The 24,703-nt window shown below is 41.7% G+C and overlaps 2 long non-coding RNA genes across 3 annotated transcripts in view; one reads left to right on the top strand and one right to left on the bottom strand.

The window, feature by feature from the left end:
* Positions 1–21,288, top strand: part of LOC129643940 (uncharacterized) — a 74,913-nt gene extending 53,625 nt beyond the window's left edge. The window contains exons 3-4 of the long non-coding RNA XR_008710613.1: positions 11,140–11,245; positions 20,891–21,288. This is a non-coding gene — a long non-coding RNA (uncharacterized LOC129643940). The remainder of the gene's footprint in view (positions 1–11,139; positions 11,246–20,890) is intronic.
* LOC129643941 (uncharacterized) lies at positions 3,002–22,709 on the bottom strand. Of its 2 annotated transcripts, none has more exons than XR_008710614.1 (2): positions 22,519–22,709; positions 3,002–3,635 (listed from the first exon to the last, which is right to left on the bottom strand). It is a non-coding gene; the product is annotated as an uncharacterized LOC129643941 (long non-coding RNA). The 2 variants fall into 2 exon arrangements; XR_008710615.1 differs by lacking the exon at positions 22,519–22,709 and adding an exon at positions 5,142–5,757.
* Positions 22,710–24,703: the final 1,994 nt, after the last annotated feature.

Here is a 24,703-nt window from a genome sequence, read left to right as displayed (position 1 = left end):
TCTTTGCAACCCTATGAACTGTAGCCCACCAGGCTCCTTTGTTCATGGGGATTCTCCAGGCAAGAATACTGGAGTGGGTTACCATTCCCTCCTCCGGGGCATCTTCCCAACCCAGTGGTGGAACCCATATCTCTTATGTCTCCTGCATTGGCAGGCAGATTCTTTACCACTAGAGCCATCTGGGAAGCCTTTTTTCTTCACCAACTGATGAATTTTATGGAATGAGATGTTTTCCATCCCTGTCTCTAAAATATATAACATCTGTGGAAAATGCTAAACAGATTTTTATCTCCCAGGGACCCCCTTTGAAAATTCATATTATGATTTAGGCTAAATAACCTACTCTCACCCTATCAATTCTTCAGGGACCCTGACTGATGACTTACATCTGGTTACCAAGGGATTTGGTGGGAATCTCCAAGATGTTGGACTCATTTGATTTTTAGTACTCTCATTTTGAGATGGGTAAAAAAAACTGCCCTCACATAAGCAAGGCAACTTAAATAATGGAATTTCAAAATGCTTTCAGAATTAGTTCTAGAGATTAACACGTACCTAAAATCCTAAACTGTGGAGCAACATTCCCTGATGGCTCAGATGCTAAAGACTCTGCCTGCAGAGCAGGAGACTTGGGTTCTACCCCTGGGTCAGGAAGATCCCTGGAGAAGGGAATGGCTACCCACTCCAATATTCTTGCCTAGAGAATTCCATGGACACAGGAGCCTGGCGGGCTATAGTCCTTGGGGTCACAAAGAGTCAGATACGACTGAATGACTGACACTTTCACTTTCAAAGCTATATGCTTACATAAAGTCACAAACAGTAAGGCAGTATTCAAAGTTAGTTTTCTTAAATATGATGTGCAAAGCAAGGTATTCATGGTTGAATCATTAGCATCAGTCGGTATTGCCCTGGCCTTCAACACCTAAAGTTTCTACCTTCAACGTGAAAAGCAGGTGAGTAAATCAAGTCAACCTACTTGGCACATCATTTCATGAAAGTCTGTAAACTTACCTTCAAAAATGTTAATCAAAGGCCATTTTTATTTTTTGTTTAAAAATTTTTTTATTGATGTACTGTTGATTTACAATGTTGTATTAGTTTCTGTTTTACAGCTAAGTGATTCAGTTTTACATATATTGATATACACATTTTTAATATTCTTTTCCATATGGCTTATCACAGGATATTAAATATAGTTCTCTATGCTATACAGTAGGACCTTGTTGTTTATTCATTCTATATGTACGAGTTTGTCTCTGCTAATCTCAAAAGAAAGAAAGTGACATTGGAGTTGCTCAGTCGTGTCTAACTCGGTGACCCCATGGACTGTAGCCTGCCAGGCTCCTCTGTCCATGGGATTTTCCAGGCAAGAATACTGGAGTGGGTTGCCGTGTCCTTCTCCAAACTACCAATCGATCCTTCCCCCACTCGGCAACCACATGTTGCCCCAGCCTCCCCCTGGACACCTCATGTCCATTCTCTATATCTTTGAGTCTGCTTCTTTCTGTTTTGTAGATAATAAGTTCATTTGTGTCGTATTTTAGATTCCACATAAAAGTGATATAATGTATTTGTCTTTCTATTTCTGATTTCATTTAGTATGATAATCTCAAGAGCAGTTTTAAATGCATAAATTTAATCTGTGACAGGTCTACAATCTACAGTTATTGGCTACTTTTACTTGTGGCCCAGTGGAAAACCCCCAAGTCCTGATGGAGCTCGTTCACCTAGGTGCCACTGGTTCTGAGTCATGTCTCCAGGTGGCCCCTAATCCCTGTTGGGGGCAAATTGGATTTGAGGAAGGACCTTGGTTTCCTTTATATCAAGAAATTGCAGGAGGTTATCTCCTGCTTTATGCTTCTGGGTTTAGGTCATCTTGAGAATCTTGGAAGTAAGCAGGTGATGCCACCATCTTCTTGAATTAACCTGCTGCTGCTGCTGCTAAGTCGCTTCAGTCGTGTCTGACTCTATGCGACCCTATAGACGGCAGCCCACCAGGCTCCCCCGTCCCTGGGATTCTCCAGCAAGAACAGTGGAGTGGGTTGCCATTTCCTTCTCCAATGCATGAAAGTGAAAAGTGAAAGTGAAGTCGCTCAGTCATGTCCGACTCTTAGAGACCCCATGGACTGTAGCCCACCAGGCTCCTCCGTCCATGGGATTTTCCAGGCAAGATTTTTAATCAAATCTTACATGGCAACAGAGTGTTACATTGGGAATTTCTTCCAGCCCTCTCTAGTAAGCTATCAGTGGCTTCCCTGATAGCTCAGTTGGTAAAGAATCTGCCTGCAGTGCAGGAAACCCCAGTTCGATTCCTGGGTCAGGAAGATCCCCTAGAGAAGGGATAGGCTACCCATTTAAGTATTCTTGGGGTTCCCTTGTGGCTCAGTTGGTAAAGAATCCACCTGCAATGCAGGAGACCTGGGTTTGATCCCTGTGTTGGGAAGATCCCCTGGAGAAGGGAAAGGCTACCCACTCCAGTATTCTGGCCTGGAGAATTCCATGAACTGTATAGTCCATGGGGTCGCAAAGAGTTGGACATGACTGAATGACTTTCACTCACTTCACTCTCTAGCAAGCAGGTGGGATTAGGCCCATTTTATAAATAAGAACATGTAGACCCAAAGAGGTATAACTTGCCCAAGGTATAACTTTAGTTCTTAATATTCTTTTATGCTTCTGATATGTAGCTCTAATTGCCATTGGAAAGGTTTCATAGAACTTGGAATTCCTGGCAGTAATTCTTAAAATCAGTTCTTAGCATATTATTTTTGGAGTAAGCTGTGGTTGTGGTTCTGGAAATTTTTGCAGTTAAAGAGGGTTTTTTAAAAAATGTAAAATAGCTTTTTTTTTCTTTTTAATGTGAAATATGTGATGGCACCATGTTGCCCCCTTATGGAATTTTTGATATATACAAAGTTCTTTACTAAATTAGACTTTTATTGAACCGAGGTACATAAAACACAATTTACAAGCAATAGCTTTTCTTAGGGTAACATGTTATCTTACAGTTTTCATCTTTCAAATGTACTATTGCTGAAATTTTGCCAAATTTAAGAAAAATGTGATTATGGGTAAATTGACATAAATCTTTGTGAAAACTTTTAACTATATGTCATGGTCTCTATCACCCACATCCACAGGCCTAATAATTTTGTACACATTTTAAAAATGTATCTGACAAAATGGGGTGGTAGTATTAATATTTTACTAAACTTGAGGCATATTTGTGAAATGTTTGGAAATTTGGTTAAGTTTTTTTTAAAAAGTGAGTTTAAGTTCCAGCTCTGCCTCTTGTTGGTTGCATAGCCTCAGGTAAGACTCTTGATTTCTTTGAGCCTCAGCATTTTCCTTTGTAAAATGGGGAGAATGGTGCCATTTGTGGCTCATTTGAAACAATTCCTGGTGCAGGGTACGTATGCAAGAGTGAAAGTGGCCGCGGTAGTTGCAGTAGCTGTAAGCCCCGGGACTTCATCTCCTCAATTATGATGTGGGGAGGTTGTACTGAAGGAGGTCCAGGTCCTCTTGGGTTCTTTCTCTCTGATCTTAGGGGCACAGGACAGATGGGGAAGGAGGCGGCACCAAGGTCAGTGTTTTCATCTCTGAACTGAGAAGTCGTTCCCTCTCCACCAAACCTGGGAGGAGCAGAAATTTCAGTTAATTTGCTAGTAGGGGCTCGTGGTGTGGGCCACTGTTTCTGAGCACTGAAGGGAGTTAGATACAGTGGGGTGACTTCAGATATGAGCTCCCTCCAGGCGTGTGCAACCACACGCCCCCAGGACCACACTCCTCAAATGAGACACTGATGGAGAAACAATCATCAGGTACAGGGGAGCTGGTGGTAGGGAGTGACTGGGTTGCAGAGAACTTGGAATGCCAGGCACTAACAACATCTAGAAATGGAATGTAGAAGGCTCATCAAAGGAACCCGTGACAGGGAAATTCTGTTGTCCCAATCACCTTCACCCTGTCAAGGGTAAACAAAGCTGGACAGGAGTTAAAGCTGTGAAAACGAATCTGATTCCGTAGCTACTGACAGTAGGGGAAAGAGCTGAGCTCCTTTCTGACTTGTGTAGAGGTGACCAGGCATTTAACAGAGGAAAGTAGGGAGGAGAAAGGGCAGGGGATCCAGTGAAACCGTGGAAATGTGCCTAGACAGCTCTGGGCACTGGCTGGCAATGATGGCATTAGGGTTCCGCCTCCTGCCTGTGGAGACTGGGAGACTGGGGCCCCATCCTTGGATGTTTACACTTCAAAGGAATGGCTCCCAGGTCCTCTAGGAAGACACTCCCAGGTTGTAGGAGAAGCAGTACATCTCCCAGGAACAGAGGAAGGATTAGCAATTGTGAGCCCTTTTTAAGGAAATGCTCTATGAAAGGGAGGTCAAAGCCCATCCTCAGGGGTTGGCAGGGAAGCAGTATATTTGCTGGCAGCATTGTGCTTTCTCAGGCAGGCATTTTAATGGGGCAGGGGAGGGGGTGTTGGGGTCATTCCAGGGACACAGCCTTGTGTGCTGGAAACCAGGCTTTGCTGAGGCAAAGCAGAGGTTTCAGTGCAGGGCTCACCAGGAGGCCTTCTCTGACCGGTATCACCCTGGTGGGCCTCCATCTGTCAGCCTTGTTGGCATTTGGAAACCAGAGCACTCATGGTTGGTCCACTCACTCCACAAGGATTAGTTGGGAGCCTTTTACATGAGGGACAGTGCTCAAGAGTCAGGAGTTTTAGAACTGTCTACTTAAAAAAATACCTGCAGCCTAAAAGTTGAGAGTTATGATTTATTTGGTGGCAATTTTAGGACTCCAGGGCTTCCCTGGTGGCTCAGCTGGTAAAGAATCTGCTGCAATGTGGGAGACCTGGGTTTGATTCCTGAGTTGGGAAGATTCCCTGCAGAAGGGAATGGCTACCCACTCCAGTATTCTGGCCTGGAGAATTCCATGGACTACACAGTCCATTGGGTTGCAAAGAGTTGGACATGACTGAGTGACTTTCACTTCACTTTTAGGACTCCAAGCCTGGGAGAGAGCATCTCAAATAACCCTAAGAGAACTGCTCCAAGGAGATGGGGGAGAGGGGAGGTGCTTTTCTATATATGGGAAAATGCAAGAGTCTAGGCTTTCTTAAATCATTCCTTTGATATGCACCTCATCTACCCGGGGCCAGTATCCTGTTTTCAGATCCTGAGCTTCCTTTCCTCAGGGCTCACCATAGGGAGTGGCTACAGTCTGATGGCTGCTAGATGTCAGGTATTCTTTCCTTTCTGAGTTCCTCAGGACTCACTAGCTCACCATCCATGGTGGCTGCAATGGCTGGTGCAGCTTGCTGACTGATAAAGCAGGATGGCACCCCACTCCAGCACTCTTGCCTGGAAAATCCCATGGACGGAGGAGCCTGGTAGGCTGCAGTCCATGGGGTTGCTAAGAGTCGGACATGACTGAGCGACTTCACTTTCACTTTTCACTTTCATGCATTGGAGAAGGAAATGGCAACCCACTCCAGCGTTCTTGCCTGGAGAATCCCAGGGATGGGGGAGCCTGCTGGGCTGCCGTCTATGGGGTCGCATAGAGTCAGACATGACTGAAGTGACTTAGCAGCATCCCATTTCTCAGAACTGTTTGCATTTTTCTCTGGTTGTTTTGTTTGTGTTAGTTTTACCTTAACTAAATAGATAATGTCTTTGAGGTTAGAGACCCTATCTTATTTATCTATCTTCCATTCAGTTTGTAATTTAGTAGTTTAGTTCAGTTGCTCAATCGTGTCTGACTCTTTGCGATCCCATGAATCACAGCACGCCAGGCCTCTCTGTCCATCACCAACTCCCAGAGTTCACTCAGACTCACGTCCATCGAGTCAGTGATGGACTGGATGGACTGGATCGATGCCATCCAGCCATCTCATCCTCTGTAGGCCCCTTCTCCTCCTGCCCCCAATCCCTCCCAGCATCAGAGTCTTTTCCAATGAGTCAACTCTTCGCATGAGGTGGCCAAAGTACTGGAGTTTCAGCTTTAGCATCAGTCCTTCTAAAGAAATCCCAGGGCTGATCTCCTTCAGAATGGACTGCTTGGATCTCCTTGCAGTCCAAGGGACTCTCAAGAGTCTTCTCCAACACCACAGTTCAAAAGCATCAATTCTTCGGTGCTCAGTTTTCTTCACAGTCCAACTCTCACATCCATACATGACCACAGGAAAAACCATAGCCTTGACTAAATGGACCTTTGTTGGCAAAGTAATGTCTCTGCTTTTCAATATGCTATCTAGGTTGGTCATAACTTTTCTTTCAAAGAGTAAGCATCTTTTAATTTCATGGCTGCAATCACCATCTGCAGTGATTTTGGAGCCCAGAAAAATAAAGTCTGACACTGTTTTCACTGTTTCCCCATCTATTTCCCATGACATGTTGGGACCAGATGCCATAATCTTTGTTTTCTGAATGTTGAGCCTTAAGCCAACTTGTTCACTCTCCTCTTTCACCTTCATCAAGAGGCTTTTTAGTTCCTCTTCACTTTCTGCCATAAGGGTGGTGTAATCTGCATATCTGAGGTTATTGATATTTCTCCTGGCAATCTTGATTCCAGCTTGTGCTTCATCCAGCCCAGTGTCTCTCATGATGTACTCTGCATATAAGTTAAACAAGCAGGGTGACAATATACAGCCTTGATGTACTCCTTTTCCTATTTGGAACCAGTCTGTTGTTCCATGTCCCGTTCTAACTGTTGCTTCCTGACCTGCATACAGGTTTCTCAAGAGGCAGGTCAGGTGGTCTGGTATTCCCATCTCTTTCAGAATTTCCCACAGTTTATTGTGATCCACACAGTCAAAGGCTTTGGCATAGTCAATAAAGCAGAAAGAGATGTTTTTCTGGAACTCTCTTGCTTTTTCCATGATCCAGCAGATGTTGGCAATTTGATCTCTGGTTCCTCTGCCTTTTCTAAAACCAGCTTGAACATCTGAAAGTTCATGGTTCACATATTGCTGAAGCCTGGCTTGGAGAATTTTGAACATTACTAGTGTGTGAGATGAGTGCAATTGTGCGGTAGTTTGAGTATTCTTTGGCATTGCCTTTCTTTGGGATTGGAACGAAAACTGACTTTTTCCAGTCCTGTGGCCACTGCTGAGTTTTCCAAATTTGCTGAAATATTGAGTGCAGCACTTTCACAGCATCATCTTTCAGGATTTGAAATACCTCAACTGGAATTCCATCACCTCCACTAGCTTTGTTTGTAGTGATGCTTTCTAAGGCCCACTTGACTTCACATTCCAGGATGTCTGGCTCTCAGTCAGTGATCACACCATTGTGATTATCTGGGTTGTGAAGATCTTTTTTGTACAGTTCTTCTGTGTATTCTTGCCACCTCTTTTTAATATCTTCTGCTTCTGTTAAGTCCATACCATTTCTGTCTTTTATTGAGCCCAAGAAATAGTCAATTGAATTTATTCAATATAATTGAATCACAGAATAAATGGAGAAGGTAAAGGAAAACAAAATTTGACTAATTTGGTTGTCAAATGGAGAAGAAAAAGAAAATGGCAATATCGAAATGATTTTAAAATATTATTTTACTACCCTTTTTGACATGAAGAAGAAACTCAAATTCAGCCTAAAGGCCACTCTAACTTCCCTTATTTTTCTGAAATATTGTAAAAAATGTTTGCTATTTGCTTCCCTAGTTATAATGAATCTCTGGGATAACACTGTATAGGTGATATATTTAATATTGCTGAAAATAGTAAAAATTTCTACTAGTTAACATTTATCTAAACCCTAAGAAAAGATATAAAGAATTTTATTCCTCCTAGATGTTAAGAATATTCTCAGATCTTTCCAGCTCTGCAGAAAACAGAGTGGGTAACCCTCCGATGGCAGGTTTCCCTGGAGGGAGGCCAGGCTGCAGTTGCCTGAGTTGTAATATTTTCATCTGAGGTGTTGGCATAAAGGCTCCCACAACTGCTTCTAAAGGCAGGCCAAGGTTGGGCAAGGGTTAGGGCTGGAACAGAACTGGAAGACATAGGGCTGCTTTTATAAAGATACATGCATTTTATCTAGCAGCCTTTCTCCATTATAGCCCCACATGTCTTAATATATTTCAGTGGTCTCAGTTAGGGTGGTTCTGCCTCCCAGGGGACATTTAGCAGTGTCTGAAGATATTTTTGATAGTCACAATGGGGGGATTTACTGCTGGCATCTAGTAGGCAGAGGACAAGGATGCTGCTAAATACCCTACAGTGCATAGAACATCTCCACACAACAAAGAATCATTCAGCCTAAAATGTCAAGATTGCCAACATGGAGAAACCCGTTCATTCTGAACTGTGTCAGCTAACACCTTAGTACTCAAGAGTGTGGTCCCCAGAGGACATCAGCATCACTTGGAAGTTTGTGAGAAATGCAGATTCTCAGGATCCACTACAGACTCACTGGATTAGGATCTGCACTTTCATAAGATCCTATCCTCAGGTGGTTCATAGGCACACTCAGTTTTGAGAAGTACGACCAACACTCTCTGAGAACTATAGCGGGCAAGACGGTGATAAGTGTCTCAGAGTAACCAAATTAAGAAGAGGCAGAATCCCAGCTCTGCCTATGTACTGTCTGTAAATCCTCAAAAACTCACTTCTCCAGCTATTTTTGTTTTTCATTTTCATTTAAGTATCTTTCACTTCTTTAATCCCTTTCCTTCCTTCCTTCCTCTCTAGTTACTCTGCTTCATCAAAGCTATATTCTTTTGTCTTTATCCCACATGTGTGCATTGCTTTTTCTAGGTCTTTAATTTTGAGCCACTCTTGATGCCAAAAAAAAAAAAAAAAAAGAAAGAAAAAAGGCAGACACTTATCTCTTTAATTAAAGAAAATTATCCTAGAGGGAAAAGTGGGTAGAATCTGGAAGGACAGCCGTACTTTCTGAAACATGATATAACACAATTAAATTCAACCTTCCTGCACTGAGCCTTCAGTGGCAAGATATTAAAAAGGAAGGCAATAAAGCTTATCCAGTCCTAATTTAATCAGAAGCCAGTGCAATCGGTTTCTTTGATATACCTTTTGTCAACGCAGCTTCAGGTTTTGCATAGACAATCTAAAACCCTGGAAATTTGCCATACTGACTTACCAGCAAAATTTCTGCTGAACCAAAGTATAATAATAGGACTGATGAACAAATAAAATTTAGCCTGCATACCATGTCAGTGTACCATAAAATTATGGAAATTTTTTTAGCTATTTAGGAATTCTCTCTTTTTAAGTGTTTGCTTATGTCAAGTTCACCATGTATTAGCTCTATAGAAAATATGAGCTAAAGTTTTAAACCACTGAAGCAAACTTCAGTTAAACTTGATGTACATTTTTTAAGCATCTACTGCTTACAAGAACTGGAATAAGAATTATGGGATATTAAAAGAGATTAAGATACTATCCCTGCCCTAGCTTGTAATCTGGTGTGTATGTGTGTCCATGTTTGTGTGTTGGAATGAATGTGAAGTGAGAGTCATTCAGTCATGTCCGACTCTTTGCGACCCCATGGACTATATAGTCCTGGGAAATTCTCCAGGCCAGAATACTGGAGTGGATAGCCTTTCCATTCTCCAAGAGATCTTCCCAACCCAGGGATCAAACCCAGGTCTCCCACATTGCAGGAAGATTCTTTACCAGCTGAGCCACAAGGGAACCCTGAGAATACTGAAGTGGGTAGCCTATCCCTTCTCTAGGGGATCTTCCTGACCCAGGAGTTGAACCGGGGTCTCCTGAATTGAAGATGGATTCTTTAAGTGAATAAGCATATGCAGAAATTTGTTCATGGTGTATTAATACAGGAATCAACCAAGAGTTGTAGAAGTTTATAATGAAATATGCATGCCTACTGTCTCTTTGTTCCAGAAAAGTGGATTTTGAAATTAAAAAAATGAAAAATAGGACTGAAGAAGTTCTAGTCCCTAAAATACTGTTTTTTCTCAATGACATTTTACATCCTGGTTAACAGTTTCAGGAAAGCTTAAGGAGCATAAGCAAACCTGATATTCTTAGAAAATTATCACTCCTATTTATGCTTGTTTTCCCCAGAATTTCTTCATAGCTTTATTTTTCAAAACATCTCATCATAGCTGCATAACTCTTTTCCCTCCCTTTTAAAACTCTGGAGATACCAAAGCAGAAACTTACTCTTTTTGATTGTGAATCTAAGCCATCCATGGAAGACAGTGACACTGTTTTGTAAATACTGAAGAGAATCTACTAAAAGTGATAAGAAGCAGATATTTAAATAAGTTTAATTAAATAACATTTATTTTGCTTAGAAATGACTTGTAGAAATAGTACCTGTAACAGTCACTATGCAAATTTTTTTCACCTGGCATCTGTTTGAGGTTTTAATAAGGAGGCTCTAGAAGTGATCTCCAACTTTTCTCTGAGTCCTAATTAATATTCGAAAGAACATATGCTATCTAGAAATGACAAGTAATGAGAAAGCTAGTCTTTTTGCTTATAGCCCATGACCTTGCAAACGACTCTTTGTGCCAAAAATTGCATCAATATTTGGACTGAATTCCTAAAGTAAATCAAAGGACCTTGAGTCATACTAAAGCTTCATTCAGTTAAGCATTAGAAGATTAATTTTTAAAAGAAGCTAGAAAAACTGGTCTTACATGATAAGTTTCATAGGGCAGTGCTCACCTTTTGAAACTGGCAGGTATGTGCTCACTGTATGATATTGAAGATTATTAAAGTAAGAGTGTATGTTCACCATCATATAAAGCTAATCTACTTCATTAATAATGCTGGCCTTGAATTTTTCAAAAATACTTGTATTTGCCTCAAATTCCATGAATCATGTTCTCTATGAATCAAACCCTGTGTTTCATTTCTCACATGTGGTTCTTCTGCTGCCTCCATTCTAACACTGCTGGCTGCTTTTGACGTGATGCCAAATCTTGGAGTTAGGTGGGTTTGTTTTGTTTTTCAAATAAGATAATGAAAAGTTCTGTTTGGAATAAAGATATGCTGGCATATTAGGAAGCGAAAAGTAGTGAAGGAACTTTTGAAAGGAATTCAGAAATCTTGCTTCTGAGGAAATAGATATAAAGAAATCATATTTTATATAATATTGAACAGATGTACTTCTGTTTTGTCTTAGAATCATTTTTTCTCTTTTAGTCTTTCACCTTCAAGCCTGAACCATGACATCAAAAGCTTCAGAGAAGTGGAGTATGGGCTCCATCTGGGCACCCTTTGAACCGAGTGCATCATGAGGATTCTGTAGGTACGTCCTGGTTAGACCCCGTCCTTGTGGGAGGAAGGAGGTATCAGAAGCAGAGGGAACACATGGTGACAAAGTTTCTGGGGGACTTTTCTAGACTACAGTGCTGAACGTGGAAACGCTCAGGTGGAGGGAGAGAAGAGGTGAAAGAAGGGTGGCTTTTGCGCCATTTCTTATTGAGAGAAGGAATCTCACAAGGTGATTCTTCTCATGACCGTGTGAACAACTGCAGAGTCAAGTAGATGGAGTGAGAGCCTGATTCCCCTGAATATCCCTTTCTAGAAACTTCTGAGAATACTGTCGAGAACTGTCTAGATAGCTAAGGGCATTGGGTGAAATTAAAAGGAGGGGTGTGACTCCAGTAGGGCAACGTGACACTAAGCAAGGGTGGGCCCACCTGGGGTGGAGGTAAAATGAAGTCAACGGTCAGACCTCAGCAGACCCAGTTGAGAAAGACTCGACAGTTCCTCAGGCCCAGGAGATGCCAGGTGTGGCTCCATGCTTGAAATAGGACATGGAAGGCAGGGGATGGTGATCATGTACCCGGGACCCCACCACCACTCTCTGAGCTGCCATCTTGAAGAAGAGCCGAGGGAGCGGAGAAAGTTTAAAATGCTTGGGCCTGTGCTCTGAAAGTCTGAGTTATATCTGTGGTTTTCTCTCTTAACGGGGTAGGGGCCCTCCCTAAGAAGTGTCAGCAATTCTAGAACATAAATAAGCAGAAGGGTTTCTGAGCATAGCTGAGTGTAGGATGGTAAAATTTCCCAGGCTGCCAGACAGATCTGGCTCCCTAATCCTGGGGCCTATTAATGTAATTTACATCAATTGGGTTTTTTCAGTTTCAAGAATTTTTAAGCTGTAAAACTATACAGTAAACTTTTAGGCAAGACCGTAATGATGGTATTATCGCAGTGTTTGAGGTTTTGGCAGTGAGAAGGCTTACCTTTGGGAGTGTAGCCCCCTGAGGGGCTGCTGGGAGGGATTCCGTGTTTCCTACACGGAGCCCTTAGGAAGAAGCGTGGGAGAAGGCTGCACAGGCTCCTTGTTTTTCTGAGTTGCTCTCAATGTCCATCTTCCCCTTGCCACTTCCAGGCTGACTCTTCCTCTTCTTTCATTTTCAATGGGTCTTTTGTTCCTTGTTGGAATTGCCTAATGGGTAGGTTGGGCCCAGGGACCCCAGAATGAAGGCCTCTCAGATAAGCTTTCTAACAGTCAAATAACTACAGTCACCACTGAAGAAAGCACAAAGCCATTTCCTGTAAGGAGAGTACATTCCTTCCGTAATGCCTGCTCCAAGAGTTAGAACCACAGGGTGATTAAAGCCTGGCCAAGCAGTTCTGGTTTGTTCATTTCAGTTTGCTCTTCACTACTGCAATGGAGAAAAACGTTCCTAGTTTTTGAAGGAATGCTCACTTCTTCCTCCTTATAAATGTGTTTTTACTAAACTCCTCTTCACTGTCAAGTATGAGAACAAATGTGCAGATGTCCATTAAGAGATTTATGATAAATGGTTATTTACCTTATAAATAAATGGTATTTATCTTATAAATGGTATTTATCTTATAGGAGATTATTCATGAATTTGTGCTACTTAATGCCACACCCTTCCTTTTTCCCCACAAAACACCTGTGATGTGGAGTGGGTGGTTTGTGGAGCCTAAAGTAACCCATTTTGTTAATGAACAAAAGCAAAGAAAAAGAGATCTAGACAAGAAAGAAAAGGCAGCCATGTTAAAAAACATGTCTTTTTGAGAACTCATGAGAGAAACCATCACTCAGGTTTGCAAGGGAAACTGATGGCAGTGGAAATATATTTATTTTTAATATGCATTTTATTAATATATGTTACCGATGAAGATAATAGAATACATAGAAACAGTACAAGTTCTTGAGACTGTGATCTTACATTAGGGTGAGGGGATTAAGAAGATAGTGGAGAGAAATCCTTCAGGTACAGTTAGACTGAGAGACTCATTTAGTGTATAAGTAATTCCTGCCCATAGAATCATCTGTCCTTCAGTAAAAACCTAACTGTCTTCTTTCATGATTCTTGGCAAGAATGAATGAATAAAATTTTGAGGAAGGTAATTAATTTGCAAGATGTTGTCAATTAGGTAAGAGGAAAAAATGAGAAAAAAGTAGGAAAATGATCCGTGGTGGAATAATCTACTTTTCTTATAGTTAGTGTGAGAATTTTTAAATTGAAGTATAGTTGTATAATATTATTTAAGTTACAGGTGTACAATATAGTGATTCATAATTTTAAAGTTATACTCCACTTATAGTTATTATTAACTTATAGTTATTATAGTTATTGTGATTTCCCTGGTGGCTCAGACAGTAAAGCTTCTGCCTATAATGCGGGGCACCTGGGTTCGATCTCTGGGTCGGGAAGATTCCCTGGAGAAGGAAATGGCAACCCCCTCCAGTACTCTTGCTTGGAAAATCCCCTGAACGGAGGAGCCTGGTAGGCTACAGTCCATGGAATTACAAGGAGTCGGACATGACTGAGTGACTTTACTTTCACTTTATAGTTATTATAAAATATTGATCGTATCCCCCATATTGTACAATATGCCCTTATAGTTTAGTTTATACCTAACAGTTTGTACCTGTTAATCCCCTCCTCTATCTTGCCCCTCCCCCTTCCTTCTCCCCTCTGGGTAACCACTGTTGTTCTCTATATCTGTGAGTCTTCTGCTTTTTTGTTATATTCACTGTGTGTGTGCATGCTCAGTCATGTCCGACTCTTTGTGATCCCCATAGACTGTACCCCTCCAGGCTCCTCTGTCCATGGAATTTCCCAGGCAAGAATTCTGGAATGGGTTTCCATTTCCTACACCAAAGGATCTTCCCGGCCCAGGGATTGAACATGAATTTCCTATTATATTTTTTAGATTCCACACAAAAATCATCCTACAGTTTTTGTCTTCCTTTGTCGGACTTCCTTCACTTAGACTATCGCCCTCCAAGTCCATCCATATTGCTACAGATGGCAAAGTTTCACTCTTTTAATGGCTGAGTAGTATTCCACTGTGTGTATAAAGAAAATCTTTACACATTCATCTGTTGATGGACATTTAGGTTGCTTTCATATTTGGCATTTGTAAATAATGCTGCTATGAATGTTGGGATGCATGTATCTTTTCATGTTAGAGGTTTTTTTTTTTTTTTAATATATATACCCAGGAGTGTAATTGCTGGGTCATTGTGCTTCCCTGGTAGCTCAGCTGGTGAAGAATCTACCTGTAATGCAGGAGACCCTGGTTCTATTCCTGGGTCAGAAAGATCCCCTGGAAGGGATAGGTTACCCTCTCCAGTATTTTGGGGCTTCCCTGGTGGCTCACGTGGTAAAGAATCTGCCTGCAATGTGGAAGATCTGGGTTTGATCCCTGGGTTGGGAAGATCCCCTGGAGGAGACATGGCAACCCAGTCCAGTATTCTTTCCTGGAGAATCCCCATGGATAGAGGAGCCTGGTGGGCTACAGTCCATGAGGGTCGCAAAGAGCTGGACATGACTGAGCAACTAAGCACAGCACAGTATGATAGTTCTATTTGTAGTTTTTGGGGAAACCTCCATACTGTTTTCCACAGTGGCTGCACCAATTTACACTTCCACCAACAGTGTACAAGAATTCCCATTTTTTCCATTGTGGAATAATTTTTATGTGCTAGCCCAATGCTTAGCACATAGTATCTATTGAACAAATAATTGAATCATATTTATAACATATAAGAAAGTAAGTTTCCTAAAACCAACATTTGACAGCCACATGATCCCAGGGCTGCTAACTGACACTAATTCTGCAGTATCCACTGTGTCATGCCACCTCCTGTTTACCTTGATTAAGCACCTACACTGGATGTATGGTCAGCTTTCTGTGTATGCTGGTTCCACATCCTTGGGTTCTATATCCATGGATTCCACCAACTGCAGATTGAGACTCTACAGAAAAAAAATTCAGAAAGTTCTGAAAGGCAAAATTTGAATTTACTATTGAGTCAGCAACTATTTACACAACACTGACATTGTATTTATATCTATATGCTTGGTATAACTTTGTATTAGGTATTATATAAATGATCTAGAGATGATTTAAAATATAAAGGAGGATATGTAAAGAATATGGGAGGTTATATGCAAATACTGTACCATTTTATATAAGGAACTTGAGCATCCATGGATATCAATATTGGCAGGGGTGCTGGAACCAATCCCCTGCAGTATTAAGGGGCAACTATATAATGGTTTGATGTGAGCTGCTAATAATGAAAGTGTCTAGGGGTAGATACTTTCTACCAAATGAAATAAATGCAGGCTGTCCAATTAAATTTGAATTTCAGAAAAATATCGAACATTTTTTTTTTTTAGTAAAAACATGCCCCAAGTATTGTTTTGTGATCCTGCTGGGTCCAGCACTCCATTCTTTCTCTTCTGCCTTGATTCTCATCAATTCATTCACTCAACATACACTTTAATGGGCAGCTTCTCTGTGCTGTGTTCTGGGTGTGGGGAGAAGAAGCAACAGAACTGGCAAGTTCGCTGTCCTCAGGGAGGCAGGGATTACACCAGATAAGGAAATACCTCACAGACTTTCAGAAATGTCAAGGGCATCAAAGCAAAGGCAAGGGAGTGATGGGATGGTGAACATGAAGCGTAGAGACCATGGCTAAGTCGCTGTCCAGGAAGGACATCTCTGAGATAGTGACATCGGATTTGAGGATAGAACGATGTGAAAATGTGAGTCACATAGAGATCCGGGATGAAACCGTCAAGTCAGTGCACTTAGTCACTCAGTCATGTCCTACTTTTTGTGACCCCATGGACTATAGCCCACCAGGCTCCTCTGTCCATGGGGATTCTCCAGGCAAGAATACTGGAATGGGCTGCTATGCCCTCCTTCAGGGGATCTTCCCAAGCCAGGGATTGAACCCAGGTCTCCCACATTGCAGGTGGATTCTGTCCAGTCAGAGAGGACAGCAAATATGCCAGGTAGCTAACCTAAATTTAGAAAGATTTAATAATTATTTATTTTTAGCAGCACTTCTATTCCCTACCCCCACAATTATTTTTAATTGTCCATTTTATCAAATGGACAATTTGTATCAAATCAGTAGAAGACACAAAGGAACTAGCCAACCTGGCTTCTCTGCTGCAGCAGAAGATACTATGGGCAAAACCCTGCTTTTTCTCGTGGGGAGTTTGTCCTGAGAAGTCACTTCCTTGCCCCAGCCCAGTCTTGGATAATGAGAGGCAGCATCTTCTGAAGCCAACGTCATCCATGCACTGGGGCTTTGAGCAATGGTCAGCAGAGTAATTAGGCTGCTCTACTTTAACTTAATCAGAAGACAAGGTACTAACTTTGTCATAAAAACAGCTCCTATAAGGCACATTCCCCAATAAAATACAGAATAAAGTGCCATGGGGAATACTGACCTTAGTTTCTCAATAAAAATTGTTCCCACCTCCTGGCGTGTGGGTCCATACAGTTGGCCACATGTTAAAGATGGCTAAAGTCCTACTTTCGCACTAGATCCTGTCCTCTTGCCTACTCAGTGGCATAGCTTTGGAAAGTATCATTTCTTACTTGCAACCGCCAGTTTTCGCCTCTCTACTGCAAATAATGTAAAGTCATACTCTCTTCTCACATCTTCTGAAAACCCTCTTTTGACCTCATATCTTTCTCCAGCTATTGCTTCATTTCTGAGTCCTGTTTCTGTCATTCATGTATGCGTGCGTGCTAAGTTGCTTCAGGTGTGTCTGACTCTTTGAGACCCTAAGGACTGTAGCCGCCAGACTCTTCTGTCCATAGGATTCTCCAAGCAAGAATACTGGAGTGGGTTGCTATGCCCTCCTCCAGGGGATCTTCCAGGCCCAGGGATTTAACGTGCAACTCTTATATCTATCTCCTGCATTGGCAGACAGGTTCTTTATCACTAGCGCCACCTGCGAAGCCCTGTCATAATTCCTTGAAATAACAGTCATGCTTGCTGCCTCCTGTATTACTGTTTATCTCTGTAATTCTCTCTGATCAGGCTTTAGGACCCACCATTCCAGGAACACTGCTCTTGTCAAGGCCACATAGTCCACCCAGCTGACATCAAGGCATCAGGCTCTGCCCTCAGCTTCCGATGGTGCATCACTTCTGCTCCTGGAAGCAGCTGGCTTCCAGACCCCTCATTCTTGTCCTTCTCCTGTCTCACTTGACACTCTTTCTCAGCCTCTGTAGATAGCGTGTCCTCATGGCCCTGACTTCTAAATGTTGGATGCTCCAGGGTTTGGTTGTCAGACGTTTCTTTCCTTTCTACACTCATTCTCTCGGTGGTTTTATTCTATTTCTATACTTTTTGTGTCCCAAATTTGTCTTTCCAACCAGAACTTCTGCCTTGAATGCCCATCTCCCATATGCAACTACCTATTCAAACTGCTCACAGGCACCTCAAATGTTGTCTGCCTCAACATCTTTCCTGGGCTGCTCTCACCATGGTGCCCAGCACCACTGTCTCTCACCTAATGAACTATAGTAGTTTTTAAACTAGTCTTCCTGTTTCTGCCCTTGTCCCTCTGTGGTCTGTTTTGGAGATGGTAGTTGGAGTGATGCTTCGTATGCACGTAGATTGTATCCTGCTGTTCTTAAAGTCCCAACTTTTTCTCAAGCCCCAACTTTTCTCTACGTCAGAGGAAAAGCCTGAGTCCTGATGCTGGCTGCCAAGGCCCCCTGTTCTCTGGCCCCTTTTCTCTTCCTGGCTCACTTTCTCTCTTGCCACTCTAATTCCTTGCTGTTTCCCACCAGTCAGATCCCTTGTGCCCGTGTTCCTTCTCTGCACGGAGTGATCTTTCTTCGGATCTTTGTGACTCTGTGTTCTTTAAGCTTTCTGTTCATATGGAAAGCCAAGAAATCTCCACTGGCCACTCTATTTAAATAGTATCCTCATGTCCCCAGTGTGCTATCTCCCTTTCCAGTCTTATTTTGGTCTCAGCACCTGTAACCTTCTAGTGTGTATATAAGACACACATGCCTGTATAGGCTTCTTGCCCTACCTTTCTAGCATATAAGCCCTTTGAGGTCAGGGATTTCTGTTTCCTTCATTACCATATTTGCAGGCCCCAGAACAGTGCCCTGCAAATGCAAATGATCAGCAAAAATTTATTAAAAGAAAAAGATCATGTTTTATCTTTTAGTACCTGGTCAGCCAGTGGGATAAAACATTTGGAATCAAGAATTAATCTGGTTGCGTTTCAAGAAGCTTCTTCAGGAGTCAGTTGTTTTCCTTAGTTTATCCTAATGGTTTATGAAGTTTCAATTATAAATCGCACTAAACAAATTCTGAAAGTAATAATAGTTTCAGTTGTTGTTGTTGTTTAATTGCTAAGTCATGTCTGACTCTTTGTGACCCCTTGAACTGTAGCCCACCAGCTCCTGTGTCCATGAAGTTCTACAGACAAGAATACTAGAGTGGGTTGCCATTCCCTTCTCTGGGGGATCTTCCTGACCCAGGGGTTGAACCTGCGTCTCTTGAGTCTCCTCATTGGCAGGCGAATTCTTTACCACTGTGTCACCTGGGAAACTCGATAGTTTCAGTAAATCTATGTAATAATGAATACTGATAAAGACATAGTTTTCATCTGATTATGGGCTTCCCTGGTGGCTCACTCAGAATCCACCAGCAATGCCGGAGACCTGGGTTCAATCCCTGGGTTGGGAAGATCGGAGGGCATGGCAACCTGCTCCTGTATTCTTGCCTGGAGAATCCCCGTGGACAGAGGAGCCTGGAAGGCTACAGTCCATGAAGTCAAAAAGAGTCGGACACGACTGAGTGACTAAGCGTGGTAATAATGATCGAAATTCCATTTGTACATTTTGTGTTGAAATAAATTAACAAAAATTTAAATAATCATGTGTTATATAAACAATTAAGTATTTATAACTTTTTGCAAGTGTTTTTTAGAAAAATACTTTCTAAAGACCGTAAATTGAGCAGTCTGTGCTGCAGAAGCCAGAAAATAATAGATGGGCTAATACTGCCCTCTAGTGGCAAATAGGAGACATACAACATTGGAATCTGATACTTCAAAGACTCCATTATTTTAGTTCAGGGAATAATGCCTCGAGCTGGATGTTTCCAATTTATCATTTGCTTTTATAGTGTTGTGTGTTAGTCACTCAGTCGTGTCTGACTCTTTGCGACCCAATGGACTGTAGTGTACCAGGCTATTCTGTCCATGGGATTCTCTGGGCAAGAATATTGGAGTGGGTTGCCATTTATAGTGCTGAGTTACAAATTTTAATTTTATAGTTAAAATCTGAATTATATAAAAGCCGTGAATAAGCAATGTATAAAAAACATATATGACCAGTCAACTTTTCAAAAATGTGTTCATATTTCATAAGAATCGAAAAATACAAATTAAGAAAAGAGAGATATACCTTTTCATCTATCAAATCAGTAAGTAGTTTGAAAAGAAATTGAAGGTATGAGCAAGGATCGTTGTTGGTAGGAGCATAGTTGGCTTCATTTCTTTACCTGGAGTTCTTTTTTGAGGGGGAAATTCCCTAAAATTGTGTAAAGATTTTTGTGTGTATTTATATTTTTTTCTGAAGAGTGGTAAAATCCATCAGATTCTCAAAGCCCATGGTCCCAAATGTTAAGAACAAATGTTTAAATTATTTCTGGGGATGCAAATTGGCAATTTAAAAAAAGTGATTTAATTTATTTATTTTTGGCTGTGTTGGGTCTTTATTGTTTCCTGGACTTTTCTGTTTGCAGCAAGCGGGGGCTACTCTGTAGCTGCAGTGAGGAGGCTTCTCATTGCAGTGGCTTCTCTTATTGTGGAGCCCGGGCTTCAGGGCTGGCGAGACTCAACAGTTGTGGCCCCGGATCTTTAGACCACAGGCTCAATAGCTGTGGCACATGGGCTTAATTGTTCCACGCCATGTGGGATCTTTCTGGACCAGGGATCGAACCCATGTCTCCTGAATTGGCAGGTGAATTCTTTACCACTGAGTCACCAGGGAAGCCTGGAAATTGGCAATTTGTGCCAAAAAAATATTCACGGGTATGTGCATAACTGCATTGTTTTGATGTTTAGCAGTTACAAACCATGTAAATGCTGAACAATAGGGAAGTTTCAAATAAATTACATTCCAGCCCTAGGAGGGTGTCACTGTGGCTATCAGCAATCCTATTGTAGAATTAATGATTCTTTCACCTGTAAATTTTATTAGCAAAGAAACTAGTGAGGGAGGCTGTGTAGGGAAGCAATAATTCCTAAGCCTGATTTTTCTTTTAACTGCAAACCACCAAGCAGAACGTCTCTAGTACAATGGCACCATTGAAGACCTTGGTTAAGTCTATCTTTCCATTTGATACTGTGTTTTAGGTAAGAACCTGCCTTCTGGGCCCTCCATAGAAATGGGGGTGGGCAGAGGGCGCATTGTAGTACTGTGAGAAAACTGCATTGCTTATACAGATAATGTTCCACCCAAAGAGGAATCATGATTTTGGAAACACGAGTGCAGCAATTACAACACATGAAACAGCTAATAATAAGGCAGGATCTTCAAGACACAAGGTAAAGAGAAAAAAGCCAGGAGCTGGACAGTCTGCTATCCTCGGTGTCAGTTTACATGTACCTTTTTTTTTAAGACTCTGGATACCAAGGACCCTGGCAGCAGTGGTGGCCTGAGGGAAGGGAACTGTGGAAACTGGGAGGCGCAGACAGAGACTTCCTTTATTTTCACTGCAAAGCTTTTGTGCATCTGAGCTCCCCAATCCTGACCTATGGATCACTTCATCAGATTACAGAGACAAAGCCGCCATACAAAAATATCTACCCAAAGAAAACTTTGTCATTGAAAAAAATGCTTCCAGCGGCTTCTTTGTTTGGAGCAACATCAAAATGTTTATGTATTTAGTTAAAACCCATTTTTAGCTTTTAGCCAAGCGCTCTCATGTTTTTTATTTCCCATTGCAAGATTTCTGAAATCCCATCTGGTCAACAAAGTGATTTTTATCTGAACTATTAATTGTAATATATGAAAGTAAATAATGTAAAACATTAATTACAGAGTCCCTACTTCTTGAAAAATTAGATAAAACCTAGGAAGATATACTGTTTCTATGAAGGTAAGACCCTTTCTCTCATATACATAAAGTTACATCTTCATGCTCCAGTGCAGATGGCTTGCAATATAAAAAGACTGACAACTAGAGTTATAATTAAGTTTTGCTTGTTTCCTTTGGAGTTTATAGTCCAGAAAGCTCATGGAAATGATGAGAGTCTTATAACCTCTTACGGGTTGATTTGTGCCCCAGCTTCATCCCCCCATTCTTATGCTGAAGTCCGAAGCATCCCATCCCCCACCTAGAATGTGATCTTATTTGGAAAAAGTGTCCTTGCAGGTGTAATTAGTTAAGATGAAGTCATACTGGAATAGGGTGGGCTTTAATCCAATATGATATTGGTGTCCTTATAAAAAGGGGAAATTTGGACGCAGACATGCACACAGGGAGCACACTGTGTGAAGATAAATGCAGAGTTTGGGGTGATGGTTCTACAAGCCAAGGAAAGCCAAAGACTGCCAGCCAAATACCAAAAGTCAGGGGAGAGGCATGAAACAGATTCTTCGTCACAGCCTTAAGAAGGAACAGACTCTGCCAACATCTCTATCTTCAACTTCTAGCCTTCCAAATTGTAAGTTCTGGAAAGACAATAAGCTCTCTTTTAAGTTACTCCAGCAAATGAATATACCTCCCAACCCAAATGAAATCAATCAGGAAAACAAACTTGAAAAAGTGAAGACAGACCATTCTGGAGGGGCCAGAGCACCCTCTCCTTAAAAAAAACTTAGAATGTTTTTAATAATGAAAGAAGACTCTATGTGCAAACAGCAAAAAATGAGGGAGTCCAATTCCCAAAGAAGCAAGAGCTCAATAGGTGTAACTGAATAGTAACCACACGTGCCTGCCTTGGTGCTGAGTGCTTTGCTTAGATAACTACTAATTCTTCCAACAGTGCGCAAAGTTGATATAGTTTACAGAGGCTACTGAGCCTGAGAAGAAAAAATGATGATCACAAGAGATTGTAGGCAGTAAGTCTTGAGTTCAAGATTTAGACCCAGGTTTAACATTCTCTGATTCAGAATTTCTGGACTTTAAGTTTTTCAACAGTGATTTTGAGATGCTTATTCAGAACATTTTAAACTATGTAGGATTTATCCATTGTTTTAGATAATGTGGAGTAGCAAAGAGCAGTGACCCCAAAAGAGACTGACCCAGACTTGCCTGTGAGTATTCAGGAATCTCTGGCAGAGGCGTGGATCAGCAGTGGCCTGCTGCAGGGTTGGGGGTGCTGAGTGTAGCAGTGCATGCACAGGAGCTTTTGAAGGCAGTTGCCATTTTCTTCATTACCTCCACCATAGTTTGGTCTCAGGTCAAACAACAGGGAGGGAGCACAGCCTCACCCATCAACAGAAAATTGGATTAAAGATTTACTGAACATGGTCCCGCCCATCAGAACAAGACCCAGTTTCCCCCACAGTCAGTCTCTCCCATCAGGAAGCTTTCATAAGCCTCCTATCCTTATCCATCAGAAGGCAGTTCAGTTCAATCACTTGGTTGTGTCCTACTCTTTGTGACCACATGGACTGCAGCACGCCAGGCCTCCCTGTCTATCACCAACTCCTGGAGTTTACTCAAACTCATGTCCATTGAGTTGGTGATGCCATCCAACTGTCTCATCCTCTGTCGTCCCCTTCTCCTCCCACATTCAATCTTTCTCAGCATCAGGGTCTTTTCAAATGAGTCAGCTCTTCACATCAGGTGGCCGAAGTATTGGAGTTTAGCTTCAGCATCAGTCCTTCCAATGAAAATTCAAGACTAATCTCCTTTAGGATGGACTGGTTGGATCTCCTTGCAGTCCAAGGGACAAGAGTCTCAAGAGTCTTCTCCAACACCACAGTTCAAAAGCATCAATTCTTCACACTTAGCTTTCTTTATAGTCCAACTCGCATATCTATACATAACTACTGGAAAAACCATAGCCTTGACTAGATGGGCATTTGTTGACAAAGTAATGTCTCTGCTTTTTAATATGCTGCCTAGATTGGTCATAACTTTTCTTCCAAGGAGTAAGCGTCTTTTAATCTCATGGCTGCAGTCACTATCTGCAGTGATTTTGGAGCCCAAAAAGAAAAGACCGTCACTGTTTCCATGGTTTCCCCATCTATTTCCCATGAAGTGATGGGACCAGATGCCATGATCTTAGTTTTCTGAATGTTGAACTATAAGCCAACTTGTTCACTCTCCTCTTTCACTTTCATCAAGAGGCTCTTTAGTTCTTCTTTGCTTTTTGCCATGAAGGTGGTGTCATCTGCATATCTGAGGTCATTGATATTTCTCCCAGCAATCTTGACTCCAGCTTGTGCTTCATCCAGCCCAGAATTTTGCATGATGTACTCTGCATAGAAGTTAAATAAGTAGGGTGACAATATATAGCCTTGACGTACTCCTTTTCCTATTTGGAACCAGTCTGTTGTTCCATGTCCAGTTCTAACTGTTGCTTCCTGACCTGCATAAGGTTTCTCAAGAGGCAGGTCATGTGGTCTGGTATTTGCATCTCCTTCAGAATTTTCCACAGTTTATTGTGATCCACATAGTCAAAGGCTTTGGCATAGTCAATAAAGCAGAAATAGATGTTTTTCTGAAACTCTCTTGCTTTTTTGATGATCCAACAGATGTTGGCAATTAGATCTCTGGTTCCTCTGCCTTTTCTAAAACCAGCTTGAACATCAGGAAGTTCACAGCTCATGTATTGCTTAAGCCTGGCTTGGAGAAGTTTGAGCATTACTTTACTAGCGTGTGAGATGAGTGCAAGTGTGCAGTAGTTTGAGCATTCTTTGGCATTGCCTTTCTTTGGGACTGGAATGAAAACTGACCTTTTCCAGTCCTGTGGCCACTGCTGAGTTTCCCAAATTTGCTGACATATCACGTGCAGCTCTTTCACAGGATCATCTTTTAGGATTTGAAATTGCTCAAATGGAATCCATCACCTCCCCTAGCTTTGTTTGTAGTGATGCTTCCTAAGGCCCTTAACTTCACATTCCAGGATGTTTGGCTCTAGGTGGGTGTGAGTGATCACACCATCGTGATTATATGGTTCATGAAGATCTTTTTTGTACAGTTCTTCTGTGTATTCTTGCCACCTCTTCTGAATATCTTCTGCTTCTGTTAGGTCCATACCATTTCTGTCCTTTATCGAGCCCATCTTTGCATGAAATGGTCACTTGGTAGCTCTAATTTTCTTGAAGATATCTCTAGTCTTTCCCATTCTATTGTTTTCCTCTATTTTTTTGCATTGATTGCTGAGGAATGCTTTCTTATCTCTCCTTGCTATTCTTTGGAACACTGCATTCAAATGGATATGTCTTTCCTTTTCTCCTTTGCTTTTCACTTCTCTTC

The sequence above is a fragment of the Bubalus kerabau genome, chromosome 2 (assembly GCF_029407905.1).
Source record: "Bubalus kerabau isolate K-KA32 ecotype Philippines breed swamp buffalo chromosome 2, PCC_UOA_SB_1v2, whole genome shotgun sequence".
Taxonomy (NCBI): Eukaryota; Metazoa; Chordata; class Mammalia; order Artiodactyla; family Bovidae; genus Bubalus; species Bubalus kerabau.
This window is presented reverse-complemented; position numbering and strand designations above follow the sequence as displayed.